The sequence below is a fragment of the Protopterus annectens genome, chromosome 1.part2 (assembly GCF_019279795.1).
Source record: "Protopterus annectens isolate FY-2018-M chromosome 1.part2, PAN1.0, whole genome shotgun sequence".
Taxonomy (NCBI): domain Eukaryota; kingdom Metazoa; phylum Chordata; order Ceratodontiformes; family Protopteridae; genus Protopterus; species Protopterus annectens.
The window spans coordinates 1244998336-1245016132 of record NC_056727.1 but is presented as its reverse complement, the minus strand read 5'-3'; positions in this window follow the sequence as shown (position 1 = coordinate 1245016132).

Sequence of the window (17797 nt, the reverse complement as noted above, 5' to 3'; positions counted from 1 at the left end):
GAAGACACTCGAACATCTACATTTATGGTAGGTGTACACAACTGTACTTTTTTGACTCCTTAGAGGCCTCCTGCAGGGCTGCAGTTACTGGATCTGTGATTAGGAGGCATTCCTGACCAAAGGAACAAAATTTGCCTGATCATGTTAAAGCTAAATTGCTAGATGCACCTTTACAGCATGTCTCTCTGTTTGGTATTAAGGCAGAAGAGATTTTAAAGAAAATGGAAGACAAAGCTAAGTCTATGCAAACTGTTAGACTTCTTACAAGTGCAGCCACCAAGATTCAGTAGACACTGGCATACAAAAAATTGGTCCTTTCCTGTGTTGTCAGAGCACATATGGGCAAATCCAGATGCCCTAAGGGTTCCAGATACCAGGCGCAAGATTCATACAGGTCAAAGCAATGGGGTACTTCTACCTCCAAATCTGGAGGAGATAAAGCGCAAACCTACAGAAAACAATCCCAATGACTTCCCTCTGGCTACACCAAGCACTTATCTTTTGGCAGGACCCATAGGGGGAAAGTTAGCACTTTTTGCTCAAAATTGGCAGTTAATAACCCAGGACAAGTGGGTATTAAACATAGTATCACAGTGTTACAGATTCCATTTCCACAGTCTGCCAATGGCAAATGGTTGGCCAGATCTGCCATAAAATCAATGGGCGGAGGCACAGAAACAGGTTATGTCCCTCATGGATATGGGGGCCATTCAGCCAGTACCAGAACAGGAAAAAGGGACAAGGTTTTTACTCAAGACTGTTCTTGGTACCGAGAAAGGACAAGGCCTGGCGGCCAATACTGGATTTATCTATTTTGAACACGTACCTGGACATTCCAAAATTCAAAATGCTGACTTTGCAGCAGTTTCTGCCCATGCTGGGCAAGAATGCTTGGCTGGTGACATTAGACCTAAAAGAGGCATACATGCATGTCCCAATAAGACCATCATGCAGAAGATACTTCAGATTCAAGGCTGACTTAATGCATTACCAATTCTCTTCACTGCCCTTTGGCTTATCTACTGCGCCCAGGGTCTTTACAAAGTGCCTGGCACCAGAAATTGCATTTTTCAGACAAAGAAGTATACAAATATATCCTTACTTGGACGACTGTCTAATTCAAGCAGACAACAAGGACATTCTTCTTCGACACCTGGCATTTGTGAAAAGGCTTCTGGCATGCCTATTGTACACAATAAACGAAAAGAAATCACAACTGGTACCCTCTCAAAAGATAACATTCCTGGGTGCAAGCTTGAATACAACTGCCCAGATGGCTTACCTCATGCCACATAAGCAAAGGCAACTGACTACTTTAAACTGATGGCACCAAAATCCCAGTTATCTGCAAGACAAATTCTGCAGGCTCTGGGCTTCATGGCATCCTGCATCCTACTGATTCCATATGCTAGACTGCATATGAGGAAACTTCAATGGTACCTAAAAAGTTTATGGAGTCAACATTCTCACAGTCTGGAAGCAATGATTCCTCTCATTCCCTGCCTACAGCAGGAGTTTATATGGTGGGTCAAAGGCATGTCAACAAAACATGGGGCGGGCCCTCACTCTACCCCCTGCCTGCCAGCCAAACCATTACAACAGATGCCTCAGATTATGCCTGGGGGGGCCCACATGGCAGGAAGATGCATATGGACCCCAAAACAAATGTATCTACATATCAACCAGAAAGAAATACTAGCTGTTCAAAATGCCTTAACAGCCTTCAAGGACTTACTTCATCCAGGACAACTAATGATAAAGATGGACAACACCACGGTCATGTGGTATATAAACAAGCAAGGGGGCACACACTCATGCCCCCTTTGCAGATTAGCCATGGCACTGTGGGACACAGCTTTGACCTACCAAATACATCTTCAAGCTCAATTCCTGCCAAGAAAGCAAAATACTCTGGCAGACAATTTAAGCAGAAACCTTATGGATCCTCACGAGTGGAAACTAAATACACAAGTCTTCTGCATGATAACAGAGAAATGGGGGAGCCCAGACATAGATCTATTTGCCTCTCCACAAAATTATCAATTGAAAAGATTCTGCACAAGGACTAATCACAGACAAGCATGGAAAGTGGGCTCCCTATCCTTCAGTTGGAAATCTCAGTTTATGCCTTTCCTCCTTTGCCTCTTCTACCCAAGGTCCTATTAAAAGTCAGACGAGAAACCAAAAATTATACTAATTGCCCCGGACTGGCCCCGCCAATACTGGTACCCAATCCTAAGGAACTTGTCTGAATACCCAGCTTGGACCTTACCTCCAAGACCTCAACTACTGTCCCAGCAAAACAGTCAGATCCTGCACAACCAGCTACAGACTTTGAACCTGGCAGCATGGCTGATCATGTAGTTATACAAACAACACCTCTCAGTAAAGTTGTGATGGATGTCATTTTGGAAGCCAGAAGGCCTAGTACTAGAGAATCTTATGCTGACAAATGGAAGAGATTCTGTGCTTGGAATCGAGCACAAGGAACTGATACAGCAGAACCAAATACTCCTCCGATATTACAATACTTACCTGAGATGCTTGACAAAGGCCTATCTTTCTCATCAATTAAAATCCATGCCTCTGCCATTTCGGCTCATTACAATGCAGAACCACCAATCTTTTCTCATCCTTTACTAAAGCAGTATCTTAGAGGAGCCAAAAATGTAAGGACTCCTAGATCACCATTACCTGCATGGGACCTCAATTTTTCGTTGGAAAAGCTCAGCCTGCCTCCATATGAACCAGCTGCTACCACTGATATAAAGATGTTCTTCGTGTTTCACTGTTGCAGTCATAACTGTAGGGTATTCCTGCCGGCAGGCAGCCCGAGGTTGGCCAGAATATCAAAGTCTGGGTCCGGCGTCGGCTGTATCAGCTAGAACCCTGACGTCAGAGCGTATGGGTATAAGGCTGACAGCTGACGCCATCTTCTCCAGTCTTTCTTGCCGTGCGGTGCAAAGCAGTTCGCTAGTTGTTGGTTGGCGTTTTCAGACAACGTGGTGTGATTGTCGTCTGTCCGAAGTTTCTACTTCTCTTCTCAAAGCTAAGTACCCCATTGGGGAAACTTTTTTCTTGCTCCTCCGATGTCGGAAAAAGTTAATTGTGTATCGTATGGAAAATAAATACCTCATAAAGATTTCCACTCTTACTGTCTACCTTGCTTAGGCCCTGACCACAACGTTTCTTGTTGTCGGTTCTATGCTAGGTTTAATTCTCGCACTATTAAGCGTAGGTACGATTGGGCATTGAATTACTTCAGTAGACTATTTAATTATAGAATGTCGTCGGAACCGACTACCGGATTACAGAAGAAGCGCAAAGACAAGGACAGGCCTCCGAGGTCCAAACGGGACACTTTGCAGCCGGAGCCAACTTCGGGTTTGGCGGTCGTCAGTGAGGCGCTTTTGCAGCCCCTGTCGTCCGCCACTTCAGAACCGATGGCCGACACGGACTCACATGGTGAGCCAACTAGGCCTTCGGACGTCGCTCCTTCAGATGGGTCCGGAACCACTGTGCAGGTACCGGCTTCTGAGGGGGTCTTCAGGCCTTCACACATTACTATATCCACGAAGACAAAAGCTAGGTCAAAGACTCCTGTTAAACCCAAACATTCTACACAGGCTTCTTCGGACACAGCTCCCAAGACTCAGAAACAATTACTTCGGATGGCTGAGGATTTATTAACTATGATAAGGGGCTCTCACCCTCCTCCTGAGAAAAGGCCTAGACAGGATATCCCTTATGATTCCTCTGATCAGGCTTCTGTATCCTCTGTTTCCTCCTCTGATCAGGATTACTCCTTCCCTCCTTATGAGGATTTGGATGCAGAGGATTCTGTTCCCTCTGCCTCCCCCCCTGAAGATTTCTCTTTTGGGGAAACCTTGCATGAGATGAGGGAGCATTTCCATTGGGAAGGTCAGGATTATTCTGCTTCCAAAAAGAGACTCAGGGAATTCCTTCTCCCTCAGCACAGGCCTTTAGCTATTCCTCCTGTACTTGATATTGTGGATGATGCCTTCTCTGAAGCTAACTTGAATCCTGATTCCATGCCTCCTGCTCCTTCTAAGCCTGATAGATTTTACAGGGTCCCTGATTCTCATCAATTTTTATTCAAGAACCCTTCTGCTGACCCTGAAATTATTTTGCAAGGTTCCAAGGCTGCTTCTTCTAAGAATCCTATCCCCTCTGAGAAGGATTCTCGTGCTTTGGACAGGTGGGGCAAAAAGGTTTATACTTGCGCCACCCTTTCTATTAGAGCTTTAAACTGCCAATTTCACATGTTTAAGTATCAGCAGTTTCTTTTATCTGTTTTAAAACAAAGGATTTCTGCCTTTCCTGTATGTGCTGAGGACAAGGAATTACAGGATGTTGCATGCTACTGAACAAGTCAGCAAACATTGTTTACATTGTGGTTTTGATGCCTTAGAGGCTTCTTGCAGAGCGGCTGCCTCTGGTACTGTTATCAGGAGACATGCCTGGCTTCGTGAGCAAAATCCACCTGAACAAGTTAAGGCAAAATTGCTAGATGCCCCTGTTCAGCATGATGTCCTATTTGGGTCTAAGGCTGAGGAGGTTATTAAAAAGATGGAAGAAAAAGCCAAGTCTATGCAGACTGTAAAAGATTTCTTGCAAGTTCAGCCTCCTAGATTTTCTAGGAATTAGCCCTCCAAAAATTGGTCTTTTCCCACCTCTGGCAGGCCTCAAAGGGGAAGATATAGGCGCTCCAGAGGTAGGGCGCAGGCTCAGGCCTCCTACAGATCTAGACAGTGGACTGCTTCTTCACCTCGAAGGGGAGAAGACAGATCTCAAACCCAAAAAAAACAGACTCAATGACTCCCTCTGTTGGGCTCCAGGTCTTCCTTCCCTGGACGCCCCTCTCGGAGGAAAACTAACTCTTTTTTTACCAGAATTGGACTCACATTACCCAGGACAAATGGGTGTTGGACGTGATTTTGAAAGGTTACAGATTCCACTTTCATACTCTGCCAAGGCCTTCAGGCTGGCCAGATCTGCCCAAACATCAATGAACAGAGGCCTTAAATCAAGTGGACACCTTATTAGCCTTAAGGGCCATAGAACCAGTTCCACCTCTAGAGGTGGGGAAAGGTTTTTATTCAGGGCTTTTTCTGGTCCCAAGAAAACAGAACTCCCGGAGACCTATTCTGGACCTCTCTATATTAAACACCTTCTTGGAAATTCCAAAATTCAAGATGCTTACACTTCAACAACTTCTTCCAATGCTCACGCAAGATTCTTGGATGGTAACATTGGACTTAAAAGAGGCTTACTTACATGTCCCCATAAGGCAACATTGCAGAAAGTACCTCAGATTCAGGGCAGGCTCGAGACATTTCCAATTCTCTGTACTGCCATTTGGCTTATCTACTGCGCCCAGAGTTTTTACCAAATGCCTGGCTCCAGTAGTAGCTTATTGCAGACTTTAGGGGATTCGGATTTACCCCTATCTGGACGACTGTTTAATTCAGGCAGACAGCAAAGACCTTCTACTACAACATCTGCATTTTGTTCGTCTTCTCCTACTACTGGGATTCTCAGTGAACATAAAAAAGTCTCATTTGATTCCGTCTCAACAAATGATCATTTTGGGAGCTCTTTTGGACACAAGTTTACAGAAAGCATTCCTCACTCCAGAAAAACAGATACAGCTGGCTTCAATCTTCAAGACCTTGGCAGCATTAACTCAGCTCACTGCAAGGAAATTCCTGCAGGCTCTGGGCTACATGGCCTCTTGCATCCTGTTGATTCCAAATGCGAGGCTCCACATGAGGAAACTTCAATGGTACCTAAAGAGTGTATGGTCTCAACATTGCCACAGTTTGGATATAATGATACCACTGATTCCCTGCCTCCAGAAGGAATTCCTTTGGTGGTCCAGGGTGTGTGTTTTGAATGAAGGCAAGCCCTTTCGTCTGTCTCCACCTACTCAGACCATAACCACGGACGCCTCGGATTTTGCATGGGGAGCTCATTTTCAAGACAAATGCCAACAGGGTCTTGGACAAACAAACACCTTCTATGGCACATCAACTTGAAAGAAATGTTAGCAGTCCAGAATGCTCTTCTAGCCTTCCAGGCCCATTTGAAGCCAGGACCTCTGCTTATCCGAACAAACACCACAGTCATGTGGTACATAAACAAGCAAGGGGGCTCTCACTCTTACCCCCTTTGCAGACTTGCCATGACCTTGTGGGAAACCACCCTAAAGTTGAATCTGGATCTTCAGGCACAGTTCATTCCAGGAAAACAAAATCTCTTAGCAGACAGCCTAAGCAGAAACATTTTGGACCCTCACGAATGGATGTTGGACCCCAACTTATTCAGCAAGATAACTGCAGTTTGGGGCTGTCCTCAGATAGATCTATTTGCATCTTATCTCAACCATCAGTTGTCTCTCTTTTGCACCAGATCCTTCCACAAGACAGCTTGGAAAGTGGACGCCCTGTCATTCAGTTGGAGGAATCTTTCGGGATATGCCTTCCCCCCCCTCTTCCTCTTCTGCCTCGGGTTTTGCTAAAGATAAGGCTGGACAAACCCAGTCTAATCATTTTGATAGCTCCAAATTGGCCTAGTCAGTTTTGGTACCCTACTCTACTGCATCTTTCCTTGGTACCTCCTTGGGATGATCTTCTAACCCATTCTCTACTGTCCCAGCATCAGGGTCAGGTATTTCACTCTCAAATCAAGACTCTCTGTCTGGCAGCTTGGCTCATCAAAGACAATTGATCCCTTCTTCTCTTCCTAAACAAGTTCTGGATGTTCTTTTAGAAGCTAGGCGTCCTAGTACAAGGAAATCTAATGCTTCTAAGTGGAAAAGATTTTGTGTTTGGATGCAGGATCGTGGCTCTGATCCTTTAATACCAGATATCTCATCTATCTTACTTTATCTCTCAGACCTTTTGATTAAAGGTCTTTCATTTTCTTCCATTAAGATTCATGCTTCTGCTATTTCAGCACATTTCAATTGTGATCCTCCCATTTTTTCCCACCAGTTGGTAAGACAATTTCTGAGAGGAGCTAAGAGTTTAAAACCCCCTAGAACTCCTCCTGTTCCTCCTTGGGATCTCAATTATGTCTTGGAAAAGCTTACTTTGCCTCCTTTTGAGCCTGCTGCCTCTGCGGACATTAAGTTCTTATCTTGGAAAACAGCTATCCTGTTGGCCTTGACTTCTGCCAGAAGGGTGTCAGAGCTTCAAGCACTCATGGCCGTGGAACCTTACATCATCTTCCATCAGGACAGAGTTTCCTTGAGGACCAATCCTACTTTTATGCCTAAGGTGGTCTCTAGAGTGGCTCTAAATCAGACTATTCACCTTCCTACGTTTTTCCCTAAACCCCAAAATAGGGGGGAAAGGATCTTACATTCATTGGACGTACACAGACAGCTACGTTTTTACGTGGACAAAACAAAAAGTTTCAGAAAATCAGATCAGTTGCTTATTTCTTTTGCTTCCAGTTCTCTTGGTAAAGCCATTTCTAAGCAAACTATTTCCAAATGGATTGCTCATGGTATAAGATATTGTTACTCTCTTCATGGGAAACAAATTCCAGGTACCGTCAGGACTCATTCTACTAGAGCAGCTGCCACTTCAGCAGCCTTTCTCAGAGGGGTTCCTACCAAGGACATTCTGGAGGCTGCCACTTGGAGCTCGGTGCATACTTTTTCCAAGCACTATAACCTCCCTATGTACTCTAAGTCTAGGGCAGGCTTTGCCTCTGCTGTTTTGCAGGGTCTTTTAGCTGCTTCTTCTTCTTCATAACCTCCTCCCATATTCTCAGCTTTGGGATTCTACCCTACAGTTATGACTGCAACAGTGAAACACGAAGAACATAGTACAGTTGTGTATACCTACCATAAATGTAGATGTTCGAGTGTCTTCACTGTTGCAGTCGGTGTTTCCCTCCCTCCAGACCCCTCTTGTTTCTATTTGCTTACTGTGTTTTCCTTTCCACTACCTTTTTGGTGTATTTGTGTTTCCTTTGGGACACCTTTTGCTTTATGGGGGCTTCTGACATCAGGGGCAAGAAAGGCTGGAGAAGATGGCGTCGGCTGTCAGCCTTATACCCATACGCTCTGACGTCAGGGTTCTAGCTGATACAGCCGACGCCGGACCCAGACTTTGATATTCTGGCCGACCTCGGGCTGCCTGCCGGCAGGAATACCCTACAGTTATGACTGCAACAGTGAAGACACTCGAACATCTACATTTATGGTAGGTATACACAACTGTACTTTCTTATCATGGAAAACTGCTCTGCTACTAGCAATTACTTCAGCAAGAAGAGTTTCAGAGCTACAGGCCCTCATAGCTGTAGAGCGTTTTATCATATTTCACCCAGACAGGGTGTCTCTGAGGACAAATCCTGCATTTATGCCTAAGGTGGTTTCCAGTGTAGCTCTTGACCAAACAATTCATTTGCCAACCTTTCATCCAAAACCGCAGAACAAGGGGGAAAGAGTTCTGCATTCCTTGGATGTAGACAGACAGCTAAGATTCTACTTGAGCAGGACTAAAGCTCTAAGATAAACTGAGCAATTACTAGTGTCATATGCTGCAGGATCAGAAGGAAAGGCTATTTCAAAGCAAACAATTTCAAAGTGGATAAGCCACTGCATCCATTTCTGCTACTTACACCATGGTAAACCTGTGCCCAAGGGCTTTAGGTCTCATTCCACCAGAGCTGCAGCTACTTCAGCAGCCTTTCTCAGAGGAGTACCAACCAAAGACATTCTAGAGGCTGCTACTTGAAGTTTGGTTCACACCTTTGCAAAGCATCACCATTCTACCCAAATGTAATGACTGCAGCAGTGAAACACGAAGAACATAGTACAGTTGTGTACACTTACCATAAATGTAGATGTTCGAGTGTATTTACTGTTGCAGTCCAGGTTACCCTCCCACCATCCCCCTGTAATTCTGGAGTTTATCTTTCTTTCTCTATCTTCTACAACCTATGTGGTGTATTTGCTTGTAGATTAAGGTAAAGTTTATACTGATGCATGTATATATATATATATATATATATATATATTTGCTACCTTTTTGGGGGTACCTGACATCGGGGGCAAGAAAAACTAAAGAAAATGGCGTCAGCTGCATGTTTTATACCCCTGACAACCTAACGTCATGGAAGAGGAGACAGCAACCGACGCAAGACCCAAGACTTTGGAATTCAGGCTGACTGAGGGCAACCTGCCAGCAGATTACCCAAATGTAATGACTGAAACAGTGAATACACTCGAACATCTACATTTATAGTAAGTGTACACAGCTGTACTTTCCCCAAGACCAGACTCTGTCCATCCTTATGAGTCTAAAAGACCTGCAAGTGAAAGCAATAGAAAAACTGACCTCAGTTGAGGAAGGTAACAGATCTTTACTCCATACAACTACAAACTCAATTCCTGCCAGGAAAGCTAACTACTCTGGCAGATGAACTAAGCAAAAATCTTATGGACCCACACAAATGGAAACTGGAACCACAACTTTTCAACATGTTGACATGCAAATGGGGGAGTCCAGACATAGATCTTTTTAACCTCACCCCAGAACTATCAGTTGGACAAATTCTGCACAAGAATTCATCACAAAAAAGAAAGTGGGATGCTCTATCATTCAGCTGGAAAAACCTATCAGTCTACGCTTTTCCCCCTCTGCCTCTGCTCTCCAAAATTCTACTAAAAGTCAGGACAAACCAAAAATGATTCTGATTGCTCCAGACTGGCTTTGCCAACACTGGTACCCACTCCTGCGCAATGTCACACCTTCCCCCATGGCACCTGCCTCAGACGCCTTACCTACTGTCTCAGCAGAACTACCAATTTCTGCACACACCGCTCCAAACTTTGAATCGTGCAGTGTAGCTAATCATCTAATTTCACCCTTGGCATCCCTCAGCAAACCTGTGATGGATGTCATTTTGGAGGCTAGAAGGCCTAGTACTAGAAAATCTTATGCTGACAAATGGAAAAGATTCTGTGCATGGAATCAATCATAAGGAATAAGCACAGCAATGCCCAATATTCCTCAGATTCTGCAGTACTTAACTGGGATGCTTTACAAGGGCCAATCTTTTTCTTCCTTAAAAATCCATGCCTCTGCCATTTCAGCTCATTACAACACAGAACCCTCCCATCTTCTCTCATTTGTGCTAAAGCTGCATCTCAGAAGGGCCAGAAACTTAAGACCTCCCAGGAGAGTGCCAACCCATGCATGGGACCTCAATTTTGTTTTGGAAAAACTCACTCTCCCTCCTTTTGAGCCAGCTGCTACTGCCGACCTAAAATTTCTCTCCTGGAAAACAGCTTTCCTTTTAGCAATCACTTCAGCTAGAAAGATTTCTGAATTACAGGCTCTTATGGCAGTGGAGCCTTTTATTATTTTTCATGCGGACAGGGTAATGTTCTTTGTGTTTTTGCAGTCATTACATTTGGGTAATCTGCTGGCAGGTTGCCCTTAGTCGGCCTGAATAAAGTTTTGGGTCCTGCATTGGTTGCTGTCTCCTCTTCCATGACGTCAGATCATCAGGGGTATAAAACATGCAGCCGATGCCATTTTAATCAGTCTTTCTTGCCACGCGTTGCCCGAAGCAGAAGCAGTTCGCAAGTACCGGTTGGCAGACTCCTGAAATTTTCGTTTTCAAGTTTCAGAACCGAAGTCTTCAAACTAAAGCTAAGTACCCCATTGGGGAAACTTTTTCTTGCTCCTTACTGATGTCAGTAAAAGTTAATAATTGTATTACTTGTGGGAAGCAAATACTTCATAAGGATTTTCATTTGTACTGTTTTCCTTGCCTAGGCCCTGACCACAACGTGCCTTGCTGTTGGTTTTGTGCTAAATTTAACCAATGCACTATTAAGCTTCAGTATATTTTTGCTTCCAAATACTTCAGTTTAAGATTTAACTATCCTGAAATGCTGTCTGTTAGCAATCAGACTACTGGAATTCACAAAAACCGCAAAGAAAAAGACAGAGACAGACCGTCGAGGTCCAAAACCGACGAAACTTTTCCTAAGCCGGTTCGCCGATACTCAGTGAGGTGCTTTTGCAGCCCCTGATGCCTGCTACTTTTGAGTCGCAGGCCTCTACCAAGACCCATTTGGAGTCAGGTATGCCACGAGATTCTCCAAGTATTGAACCCGCGGATGTCTCTCCCTTGGATGGGTCCGGAGCCGCTGGGCAGGCACTGGCTTCTGAGGGTGTTTTCAGGCCTAAAGATTTGTATATTAAACCAAAGCCTTCAACCAAAACAAGGCCAAAACCAACTTCTATGTCTAAAAAAATGGCGCATGAGCCACATGCTCAGGCCCCTATGCCTAAAAAAACAAATGATTAAAATGGCTGACTATTTAATTACCTTGATCAGGGGTTCCTAACCCCCTCCTGCTAAGAGGCCTAGGCAAAGGCACTGATTATGAATCTTCAGATCAGGTTTCCATTTCTTCTGATCAGGAATTTTCTATTCCCCCCTTATGAGGACTCTCATGCAGAAAAATCCATTCCTTCTGCTTCTCCTCCTGAGGACTTTTCTTTTGGAGACTGTGCATACCTTAAGGGAACATTTTCATTGGGAGAGTCAGGATTTTTCAGAATCCAAAAAGAGGCTTAGGGATTTTCTCCTTCCTCAGCATAGGCCTTTGGTTATACCTCCTGTTTTAGACATTGTTGATTGTTTTCTCAGAATCTAGCATGGCTCCTGATTCCCTGCCTCCGGCTCCTAGTAAGCCAGACAGATACTACAGGGTTCCTGACTCCCACAAGTTTCTTTTCAAAAATCCTACTGCTGACCCTGAAACAATTTCTCCGGGTCCCAAGGATGTTGAGGCTTCTACTGCTAAAAATCCTATCCCTTCTGTTAGAGACTCCAGGGTGCTGGATAGATGGATAAGAAGGTTTATACGTCTGCAGCCCTGTCAATCAGGGCTTTAAACTGTCTGTTTCATATGCTTAAATATCAACAGCATGTCATGGGCTTACTGAAACAGAAAATGATAATTTCTGATTGTGTGGAAAATGGTTACAGGATTTATTGCGTTCAGCTGAACAAGTTGGAAAGCATACTTTGCAATGTGGTTTTGATTCCTTGGAGGCCTCTTGCAGGGCCCCCATAACTGGATCTGTGATAAGAAGACATGCTTGGCTCAAGGAGCAAAATCTGCCTGATCATGTCAAATCTAAGTTACTAGATGCTGTTTTACAGCAGGACTGTCTGTTTGGTAATAAGGCAGAAGTTGTTTTGAAAAAGATGGAAGACTAAGCTAAATCTATGCAAACTATAAAAGATTTCTTGCAAGTGCAGCCACCCAGGTTCAGTAGGCACTGGCTTACTAAGAACTGGTCCTTTCCAGTACCCAACAGAGCTGCTCAGGTCAAAGCCAGACACTCCAAGGGCTCCAGGTTTCAGTCACAAGGATCTTACAGGACAAAACAATGGGGTGCCTCCACTTCCAAATCTGGAAGTACCAAAGCACAACCCTTACAGTAAGCAGTCTCAATGACATTCCTCTGCCTTTTCCAAGCACTTATCTTTTGGCAGCCCCATTAGGGGGGGGAACTAGCACTTCATGCTCAAAACTGGCATCTAATTACCCAGGACAAGTAGGTCTTAAATATAGTATCCCAGGGGTACACATTTCATTTCCACACGTTGCCAACTCCAAATGGATAATCAGATCTGCCTCCAAATCAGTGGGGAGAGACCCAGAAGCAAGTCATGTCCCTCATGGATATGGGAGCTATTCAACCAGTGCCAGAAAACGAAAAAGGACAAGGCTTTTATTCAAGACCTTCCTGGTACCCAGAAAAGACAAATCATGGTGCCCAATCCTGGACTTATCCATTACAAATACTTTCCTGGACATACTAAATTCAAGATGCTGACTCTACAACAGCTACTGCATGTGCTAGGCAAGAATGCCTGGTTGGTAACTCTGGACTTAAGAGGCTTACCTGCATATCTCAATCAGGGAATCTTGCAGAAGATACCTCCACTTCAAAGCAGGCTATTTGCATTACCAGATGTTCATCGTGTTTCACTGTTGCAGTCATGACTGTAGGGTTCTCCCCTGCCGGCAGGCAGTCCTCGGTCGGCCAGAATCCCAAAGTCTGGGTCCGGTATCGGCTGTTCAACCATGCTCCCTGACGTCAGAGCGCCAGGAGTACAAAGCTGACAGCCGACGCCATCTTCTCCAGTCTTTCTTGCCGTGCGGTGATAGCAGTTCACAAGTGCCGGTATGCTTGACTCCTGACAATTTTTTCTGATAAACTTCAGTCCGAAGACTTTCTTCTCCACTCAAAGCTAAGTACCCCGTTGGGGAAACTTTTTCTTGCTCCAGTCCGATGTCAGAAAAAGTTAATAATTGTATTTCATGTGGGAAGCAAATACCTCATAAGGATTTTCATTCTTACTGTATTCCTTGCTTAGGCCCTGACCATGACGTAGCTAGTTGTCGGTTTTGTGATAGATTCAATCAGCATTACAATTACGAAGGTACGATTTTGCTTTTCATTACTTCATTAGGCGCTTTAACTACAAAATGTTGTCTGATACGGTTCCGGCTACCGGAGTTCACAAACGTCGCAAGGATAAAGACTGGCCTCCGAGGTCCAAATCTGATGATAGCGCACAAGTGGAGCCAGCTTCAGGTTCGGCTGTCGTCAGTGAGGCGCTTTTGCAGCCCCTGTCGTCGGCCATTTCAGAACCGATGGTCAAACGGACTCTCATGAGGAGCCAACCAGGCCTTTGAATATTTCTATTGCAGGACCTTCGGACAATGCTCCTTCGGATGGGTCCGGAGCCGCTGTACAGGTACCGGCTTCCGAAGGGGTTTTCAGGCCTACTCAGCTTCTAATAAAGGCAAAGACAAAGGCAAAGACTCCTAAATCAAAGACTGCAACACAGGCCTCTTCTGAACCGGCTCCCAAGTCACAGAAACAGTTACTCAAGATGGTGGAGGATTTACTTACTATGATTAGGGGTTCACATCCCCCTCCAGATAAAAGGCCAAGGCAGGATGTTTATTATGATTCCTCTGATCAGGCTTCTGTTTCTTCAGATGTCCTTCAAGGATGCATCTGCAGTCTTAACAAATGGGTTGTCCTGTCGTCAGGCAGCCCTTCGGTCGGCCGGATTCCAAAGTCTGGGTCTGGCTTCGGCTGGTGTCGCACTCCACCCGACGTCATTACGGCAGTTCTTCGGGTATAAAGGCATCAGCCGACGCCATTTTCCTCAGTCTTTCTTGCCGCGTGGCGCCCGAAGCAGATGCTGTTTGCAAGTGCCGGTCGGTCAGATCCAGAGATTACTACTACCGAATACTACTTCGAAGACTTCTATAAAGCTAAGTACCCCGTTGGGGACTCTTTCTTGCCTCAGCCGATGTCAGAGAAAGTTAATAACTGTTTATCTTGTGGGAAACAAATACCTCATAATGATTTCCACTCCTACTGCATACATTGTTTAGGCCCAGACCACGACGTAGCAGCTTGCCTAGCCTGTGCTTCTTTTAACCGACGGATGCTTAGACGCCGTTCGGACTTTGCTGAACAGATTTTGGCTCGATTTTGCCTACATTATGCCGTCGGATCCTCCGACTACGCAAATAACCAAAAACGCAAAGAAAAGGACCGACACTCACGGTCCGCGGTTTCGCCGAAACCGCGTTAAGCAAACCACGAGTGTCTCGGTTTCGCCGAAACCGAGCAAGCGGTTCTCTCTTCAGCCGATAACTTGCCTTCTACCGAGGCCTCTTCTATCCTGGTAGAAACGGCTTCTGAGATCCAACCTTCTGTTGCGATTTCACAGGATTTATCAGACACCATTCCCCTAGATATTTCTTCTCCTGCACGTGGAGCTGCTAGGCCTCCTCCAGCTATGTCTATTAAGGCCTTTGCCAGGGCTAAAGCAGCCAAAGCATCAAAATCTGTGCCTGCCAAGCCTCCCTCTCACAGGCCCAGCACAAGCTCCCATATGCTTTCTTTGGCTGAGGATCTCATCTCTTTAATTCGTGGAGCCCAGCCTCATCCAGACAGGGCCTCTCTCCCTCCTCCAGAAAATAGGCCTAGAGCAGTGCCCCCCGAGCCAGTAGCCACGGATGATTCTTCTGATGACTCAGATCATACAGATCTCCCTGAGGCTTCTTATTCTCCTTTTGAAGACTCCGATGCTGAGGAGTCCATTCCTTCAGCCTCTCCTCCTGAGGAATTTTCCTTTGTGGAAACCTTGCATGCTATGAGGGAACAATTTCAGTGGCAGGGCCAAGATTTCTCAGACTCTAGAAAAAGGCTTAGGACCTTTCTACACTTGCCACAGCATAGGCCTTTAGCTATACCTCCAGTTCTATCTGTTGTTGATGATGCATTTAATGATGCTTGCACTGCTCCTGATACTTTACCTCCGGCTCCTGCTAAGACCGATAGGTACTACAGGGTCCCGGACACTCATCACCACTTATATAAGGCCCCTTTTGCAGATCCAGAGACTATTTCCCAGGGCCCTAAAGCTGTAGCAGCTACTTCTTCTAAAAAAAACCCTCCCCTCTGAAAGGGAATCCAGGTCCTTAGAGAGATGGGGTAAAAAAGTTTACACCTCTGCTACTTTGTCAGCTAGAGCATTGAACTGCCAATTCCATATGATTCAATATCAAGAGTTTATGCTTGACCAGTTGACTAAAAAGCTGTCCTCTGAAGAATCTTTAGATAAAAAGTATGTTCAAGAAATGTTACATAACATACAGCAGGTTAGTAACCATTCTTTGAAATGTGGCTATGATGCACTGGAGGCTTCCTTTAGATCAGCCATGACTGGCACAGTTATCAGGAGGCATGCATGGTTGAAAGAACAGGCATTACCAGACCATGTCAAATCTAAGCTTTTGGATGCACCTATGGACAAGGTCAATTTATTTGGTGCCCCCGCTCAACAGGTACTAAAAAAGATGGAAGAGAAAGCAAAATCTGTGCAAACAGTAAAATATTTCTTACAAGTTCAACCTCCAAGGTTTAGTAGGAATTGGCCCTCCAAGAATTGGTCCTTTCCAGACTCCTCTAAGGCACAAAGAGGCAGGAATAGGCGCTCTAGAGGCAGAAACCAATCCAGGGGTGCCTACAGGGGTCGCCAGTGGCAGGGTAACAACCAACGAGGCACGGATACAGCCACCACCACTACAACAACTCAATCACAGTGACTTGGCGGTGACACCGCCTACCAGGGAACAGCTAGAAGCACCCTTAGGCGGAAAACTGACATTATTTTCAAGAAACTGGCACTGCATTACAAGAGAAAAATGGATTTTGCAGACTATAGACAAAGGTTACAGGTTCCATTTCCATACACTACCAAAAAAGAGAGGAATGCCAAACCTACCACCTTCACAAAGGACAGAAGCTCTAAAACAAATATCTCAATTATTAAGAATGCGAGCTGTGGAAAAGGTACCATTTTTGGAGCAAGGGAAGGGATTTTACTCCAGGCTCTTTCTGGTACCAAGAAAAGAAAACAAGTGGAGGCCTATTCCAGACCTGTCCGCTTTAAACACATTCCTCATTGTTCCAAAATTCAAAATGCTGACTCTACAGCAGCTTCTTCCCATGTTGGGCAAGGAGTCTTGGCTGGTAACTCTAGATCTCAAGGAGGCATACCTGCACGTCCCCATAAGACCAATTTGCAGAAGATACCTCAGATTTCTTGCAGGATCAGAGCATTATCAATTCTCAGCATTGCCCTTTGGCTTATCTACTGCGCCCAGAGTGTTCACGAAATGCCTGGCATCAGTAATCGCTCACTGCAGACTTCAGGGAATTCAAATCTGTCCCTACCTGGACGACTGCCTGATACAAGCGGACAACAAAAACAAACTAACAGAAGATTTACAAAGAGTCATCTACCTGCTACAAGCCCTGGGATATACAGTCAATACAAAAAAGTCAAGGCTGATTCCATCCCAAAGAATAACCTTTCTGGGTGCAGAACTGGACACATCAAAACAAATGGCATTTCTAACTGCAGAAAAGAAAGAGCAACTTCCTCTCTACTTCTTGACATTAACAAAGCAGAGCCATCTAACTGCAAGGAAAGTGCTACAAGCTCTGGGCTTCATGGCATCCTGCATAATACTGGTCCCTCATGCCAGGCTTCATATGAGAAAGCTACAGTGGTACCTAAAGAATTTGTGGTCTCAGCACAAGCACAGCCTAGAAACCAAAATTCCAATGATCCCATGCCTGAAGCAAGAGTTTTTATGGTGGGCTCAGGCCTGTCAAGCAAACACAGGACTGCCCTTCTGCAAAAGTCAACCAAGACAAACCATCACGACAGATGCCTCAGACCTCGGCTGGGGGTCACACATGATGGGCAAGTGCATTCAAGGCCTATGGACTCAAGACCAGCTGCATCTGCACATAAATCTAAAAGAAATGATGGCAGTAAAATTGGCAATCCAGGCATTCAGACCTCTTCTCCAAGAAGGCCAGTTGATGATAAGGACAGACAACACCACAGTTATGTGGTACATCAACAAACAGGGAGGCACACATTCATACCCTCTATGCCGGCTGGCACTGAACCTATGGGATGTGGCTCTGAGCTACAACATTCAGTTACAGGCAATTTATGTACCAGGGAAGGAAAACATTCTAGCAGATATGTTAAGCAGAACTACAACAGATGCCCACGAATGGATGCTGCATCCGGACATTTTCAAAACCATCACAAGAGAATGGGATTACCACAAATAGACTTGTTTGCATCCCCACTCAATCACCAGTTGAAGAAATTC